This window comes from Otolemur garnettii, unplaced genomic scaffold (genome assembly GCF_000181295.1).
Source record: "Otolemur garnettii isolate 467f Iridium unplaced genomic scaffold, OtoGar3 scaffold00033, whole genome shotgun sequence".
Lineage (NCBI taxonomy): Eukaryota > Metazoa > Chordata > Mammalia > Primates > Galagidae > Otolemur > Otolemur garnettii.
The window spans coordinates 11,387,557-11,394,547 of NW_003852428.1; positions in this window are offsets into that span (position 1 = coordinate 11,387,557).

Here is a 6,991-nt window from a genome sequence, read left to right on the forward strand (position 1 = left end):
TTTTTTTTTTTTTAAAGAGACAAAGTCTCACTTGATAGCTCTCGGTGGAGTGCCATTGCGTCACAGCTCACAGCTCACAGCAACCTCCAGCTCCTGGGCTTAGGCGATTCTCTTGCTTCAGCCTCCCAAGTGGCTGGGACTACAGGCACCACCACAACACCTGGCTATTTTTTTGTTGCAGTTTGGCTGGGGCAGGTTCGAACCCACCACCCTCGGTATATGGGGCCGGGCCCTACTCACTGAGCCACAGGTGCCACCCATGGTATGCGACTATTAAGCAAAAGTTTGATGTGATCAGATCTGTAGCCACACTTGAACCTATAGCTTGCTGTCATGATTCCCTTTGCATATGACAACTTTTTAAATTTTTCATGAAATCAAAGAATACTTTGAGCAGCAGGGGCTGGAATTCTAGTTGTTCTCCAAGGCCTCCCCCAGTTCCCTCAACACTTTATCTCCACAACTATTTTCCCACTAGCCTGTGCCCACCTCCAAGGTGAGTGCTGAGTCTTAATTCAGCACTCTGTGGCTCTGGTCCTCTGATAAGCACACCTGATTTTTGAAGTGAAGAAATCGAAGCTCAGAGAAAACTAGAGAATCTGAACTTGAACCCCATGTTCTGTTTAAAGGTCAGTGAACTTTGAAACTACTATACATACTACCTTCCTCTAAGTAATTCTCCTCCAAGAATGAAAATGATCAAAACCACATCTATCATTTGATAGACAAAAAAATCTATCAATTCTACTCCACATCTTTTTCTCCTCTTAGGTTAGACCATCGGTTTCCTAATTTCTCAACCAATCCCCACATGATATGGTTTGGGGGCCAATTCACTGCCCAGATGACTCTCTCTGAACTCATTCCCACATGGAAAGTAGGGCCAAAGGTCAGAACACAATGTCCTGAGTGTGATCCCACCAGGACAGATTTCAAGAAGGTGACCACCTTCTTCTTTCTAGATCAGGAGTCAGCCAGTTTTCTTTAAAGGGTCAGAGAGCACTTATTTCAAGCTTCCTCAGACATGGGTCTTCATCCCAACTTCCCCCTCTGCCCTCACACAGGGAAAGCAGCCAGAGATGACGCACAGATAATACATAGACACTGAAATTGGAATTTCATCTAATTTTCAAACATCAGGAAACAGATATTCTCTTTTTGATCTTTTTCTCCCAAACATTTATAAATTAAAAACCACTCTTAGGCTATATAAAAACAAACATCAGGCCACATCTGGTGCATGGATAACACTTACCAAACCCTGTTTTATACGATACGTTCTAACGAATGTGCCTATGATTATACTTGTATTACATAGCTGCAAACACACAAAAACCCCCAAAGCCAAAGCTTCACTTTCATCCCACTGTCAAGTTAAAGCCCTTTGGACCTGTGCTGGGGTTTGTCTCCCCAACTTCTGAAGGAGAGAGAGGGACCTAGCCTTCACTTCTCCATCGTCAAGTTTCAGAGTGATGGAGGCTTCCTGAGCTGGAGCGCTGGCTCCACACCTGCTCCTCTACTCCTTCCTACAGGTGAGAGACTGAATACCCTGGAACACTTAGCTCAGCCTCTCCCCTTCTTTCCCTGGGCCTGCTCTCTCCTGGTGCATTAGGGGAGTTTGGCTTGGGCATTGCTGGCAAGCCCATCGGGCCACACAACTAAGATATGTGGATTTGATCAGTCATTGAGCTGACTCTAAAAATTTTTTAAATCCCTGACTCCCATGTCTACATTTCAGTTCACAACATGGGAACTGGTAATCCAGACCACGTGTGCAAGTTCTGTGCTTTTTAGGCCCCACCAGGCCTGATGTTCCTCTCCATAAGATCTCATGCTAACAGTTTGGCTCACTGCTTTAACCTGCCAAGGCTCTGTGGCACACATTCTCACTCAACTCCCAGGTCTGTAATATTAGACCTCTGCTTCCTGATGCATATCATTTATGCACATGTTGACTAAAGATTCACCCCAAGACAAGCCACTCTTCTCTTATACCCTGGAGGTCATTTTTCCTTTAATCAGAATCATCTGAGCACTATTGCCAATAGTTATACTCATTCTGTTGGCCTCCCTTCTCCAATTCTGTTTTCCACTCTGTAGCCAGTGTGGGTTTGTTTGTTTTTAATGGATGTGTCATCTCCTACTTAAAAATCTTCCCAGGCGGTGCCTGTGGCTCAAAGGAGTAGGGCACCGGCCCCACATGCCAGAGGTGGTGGGTTCAAACCCAGCCCTGGCCAAAAACTGCAAAAAAAAAAGAAAAGAAAACCTTCCCTTGACTTTTCTTATTTGCAGATAAGACTCACATCCTGGAAGTCACTGATGTTGACCTGAAAGGCCCATACCAAGGTGTGAGAAAGGTAAAAAGAGGTCCTCATCCATGGTAGGTTCCTAGCCCGAAGCTGGTTCTTCTGTAACCAAGGTTATTAGTGCCAGTTAGTTCTACAAGTCAAGGCTTAGCTGTAACCTCCCTCCCTCCCACCCGCTGGGACCAAATAAAAAGTCTAGATTGCCCCCCCCCCCGTGGGTTCAGTGTGATCTTGCTGATGGGGCCCCACTGCAGAAGCCTCCCCAAGTCTTGTACTTCTCCTCTCATGGACCTAGCTACCTATACATACGCCTGTGGGTGTGCTCTCCCCCCCCCCAAAAAAACCCCCAAAACTCCTTTAACTTATAGAGCATTGCTACTCAAAGTCTTTGGAGCAGCACCATCAGTAGCACCTGGAGACTTCTTAGAACTACAGATTCTCAAACCCCATAGAAGCAGACTCTGCATTCTGTCAAGATTCCACAGTGACTTGTATGCACACTGACAGCTGAGAGGTGCTGTTACACAGCAGAGAATCACCTGGCCCTGGCTCCACCTGTGAATATTCTGATTTATTGGACTAGTGCCTAGGTATCAGGTATCTGTCTTTTTTTTTTTATTGTTGGGGATTCATTGAGGGTACAAAGAACCAGGTTACACTGATTGCATTTGTTAGGTAAAGTCCCTGTGGCTCCAACATTGCCAGTGTTGAGAAATTCTGCTACAGAGTAAGAGCACCCTGTATCCTTGGCCATTTCTGGTATCTCAAATATATCACCAGATGCCAATTAATTTCCAAAGTTACCATTAGGAGAAATCAGGCCAGATAAAGAACAATCTCATTGGTCAAGTATTCCAACTAACTGCAAGTAAGAGTTGCCTCTGTGTCCCTTTCCTTCTGGCCAACATGAGGGCCTATTTTAACAAGTCAATTGTTATTTTTCTACGGAGGAAGCTATGTGTGTCTAAAAAAGAAGTTTTCTGAAATCAAGAATAAAGAAAGGAACCTGACCATTAACCTGGCCTCCAGGGCGGGTGGTCACTCCCTCCTGGTTTGCTTGAGACTATCCCAGTTTTAGCACTGCAAGCTCCACAATGGGGCACATTCCCTGAGTCCCAGGCAAGCGGGGATGGCCGGTCACCCACCCCAGCACCCCTAGTGATCTGAGCCTCACCCCTCCCTCTTCCGTCACCTCTTGCTCTTGCTCCAAGAGGACAAGCTTCCTTCAGTTCTTAGAGCTCACTCTTGCCTCCTGTCTTGCTCTGCTCATGCTCTTCCTTCTGTCCGGAACATTCTTCCTTCCACCCGTGGCCTAGTTCTTTCCACTCATTCCCCAGCTCTCAGCTCAAACGTCACTTCTCTGACCATTCCCAACCGCCAGGCTGAGCAAATCCTCATCTTCCTCTTTCATAAGCACACAGTCCTCTTTACAGCACTTGTCATGGTTTATACAACTTGGATTTGTGTTTGATTAGCGTCTGTCTCCCTTGCAGACAGTGAGCATCTTAAGCACTGAGGCTGCGCCTGCTTCCCCTCTGCTTTCTTGGTGCCTAGACACACAGAAGACAGTTGATACATATCTGCTAAAGGAATGAAAGGAAGCCACATTTTCAGATCCAGTCCATGTGTCTTGTGACAGAGACAGCAGCTTCCCCCAGCGTCCATTCTCTTCTCCTTCCATAAAGACTGAATCTGGACTTTCAGCTGGGCGTGTCGCTACTCAGAATAAAGAAAAGTAGTTCCATCCTCCCTGGTGCTGGGTACAGCCATGTGAGTGTAATCTAGCCCAGAAGTGGAATGTGCACTTTTCAGAAGGGCAGAGGAGAAAGGGTGTGTTCTTTGCCCTGCTTCCTCCTGACTAGCTGCAGTATAACTGTGATGACCGATGCTCCAGCACTCATCTTGTAGCAGAAAGTGACAGTGGCCTGGAAGCTGTGCATATGGACAAATAAAGTGGACAGAGCTCATTCCCACCCTGGAGAGCTACCTCTCTTTGATGTGAGAGAAAGAAACTTTATTCACTTATCTGGAGTTGCTCTGTTATTCCACCACACCTAATCCAACTAACAGCCTCTATCCCCTTTTAACATCTATACCAGAAATAATGAACCTCTAGTGCATTTTCTCTTCCCTTAATTGCATCCCTGTAAATATAAAGTAGGAAGTGAGAATGTGAAGTGGTCGCCTAGCAGGACAGTTTCAAGGTAGTGAAATGAGGAGGGAACTGAGGGAGGCAGGAACTCGAGGTCTGGTCCTCGAGAGCTGAGCCATTCTGGACCTCAGCTTCCTCCCCGGTTGAACAAACATAAAGAGGCCAGGCCATTAACTGCCATTTGCCTTCATTTTCCAAAAGGCCTTCTTATTTAACATGTTTCAGAGTTATGTTAGAGGAATAGTCATGCTGGAGCACAAGGCACAGGATTTGAAATAATTGTGAAATAACTAATGTTTGACTAATCTCAAAATGTTACTCAAAGTTTGCACCACAGGAAAGATGCCCTAAGTATGTACAGAAGATATGTAAGATCAACAAATGTCAGCAAATACCCGACCCTTACAAGTTCATGCTTGGTTCCACGGATCTACTAAACCAGTCAACCTGAAAGTACAGCTCTGGTAAAGAGCCCTTTCCACAGGGTTTCCATGGAAGTGACCAGTTTCTAAAAGATAGCAAGAGGAAAAAAGCCCCCCCAAATGAAGGAATGTTAGCAGACTTGGAGGGAGAGGGTGAGGGAGAAGGAGAACTGTACCTTCACTGGAGTGAATTAATTGATTATATAAGGGAGAAGACACTGGAATGTTAGCAGGAGAAGCACAAGCCAGTCCCAGGCCATCAACAAGCACAGGCTGTACAAGCCCTCTGTCATGACAATCAGCTAAGCACCCCAAATTCAGTTTAACAAATACTTTATAAAACAAAATGGAGAGATATAACATGGATAAAACTGATATAGTAAGTGATTCAAGAGATTTTTCTCTTCTTATCTCATAGGAAGAAATTGATACACCCAAAACTTGCTCTGTCTCAGGTCCAAGACTGAAAGACTCAACAGTTATATATTATTTCATTTCCATTTTAAGCTAAGTGGCCAGTCTAATCCTTAGCTAAACTGACCTTCAAGTTCATTTTGCAAATGCCAAGTAAAATGACAAACAGCTTGTTTTATCTGCTAACCAGCTGGTTACATTCAGCTGACACTGGTGCTGACTTGGTTACACTCAACTGTGCCAGCCCTGGCCTGCCATCCTTCTCACTTCCCTTTCCTGTCAGCCCTTCCGCATTTCAACCCATCCAAGACAGAGAGCACTCAGTTTTCCTTCAACTTTGAGGCCATCTTGTCACAGATCAAAAAATATGCTTCCAATATGCCAAGAATTATTCTAAGACCTAGGCATAAATACTCTCATTATCAGGCAAGAATTTAATTTTTTTAAACTTGGGAGACTAAAGGCTTTGGAAAACCCTCTATGCCCTGGTAAAAGGACAAACACAAATTGCTCAAAGCACATCTTCTGCAAAGCTTCCATCACTCTCTCCAATGCCTGTGTCTCCATCACCCACCGAGGGTGTCCCAAGCCCAGAGAGAAAGAGAGCTTATCTCCCCTGTGATGGATACAGGAGGGGGTGGCATGCTTCGCTTTCTTTGATATATTTTTTTAAAGCCAACCTTGGCATTTAATGAAATTCCACTTCTCTCTGAACTGGGGAAGGATTCTCTTGATGAACTGACTTCCAATTACATTATTGCTCCCACTGCTAGAAGACTGTTACAAGCATCACATGCTAACCAACTGTGCCATGGGAGCTACAAGACTAACTCTAATATTCATTAAAAACCAAGAGCAGAGCAAGAGGATAAGGAGCTAATGAACTATTTTAAATTACTATGTGTCTACTCATACAACAATTCTACACTCAAAGTCCCATGATGAAATCAACAATAAAAGATTTACTATTAAATTCTTAATTTAGAGATGGAAGCACAGCCATTTTACAAGCTATAGTTTCTGGGATTTTTGCTTATTACCTAGGAATCCCAGCAACACTAGTAACAGACAATGGTCCTTTGTCTCCTAGAAATGAACATAAACTTTTTATCATCCTTTTAATGTACACATGATGGCACCAGTCTATTCTGGCTCCAGTCAAATGGGAAAGTAAAAAACAGAATATCACTAGAACAAAAGGTTATTAGAAAAAATGAGAACCCACAAAAAAATTTTTTTCCTGTTCATTTATCACAAAGTAACACACGCGCTCATCCATTAAATTAATTATAAATCAAATAAATATGTATTCAACATCAATTTTAAAAACAGATTGTCTCAGTCTTCCTAAACATGTAGTAGAGGACTCACTTGGACAGGAGGAAAAGGAAAGATGTGCTGGTCAAATATACTAGTTCAATAACTTCTCTAAAAGTTGAGACGTGAAAAGCCACCTTCAGGGAATCACATATACAGGAAGTTATAGCACAGTAATAAACTTTTTCATAATGACTCTTCTCCTGTACCCACATCTGTGAGGGTTATCTCAAGCAACAACAATGATATAAAACTGGTAACCCAACTTTAATTCAACATAGCTTAAATGAGATGAAGTGATATTGGAAACCATGAAGAACTCCCAGGGAGACACCAGAACTCTAATTCAGAGGACCGAAGCAAACAGAGGGTTCAGATCT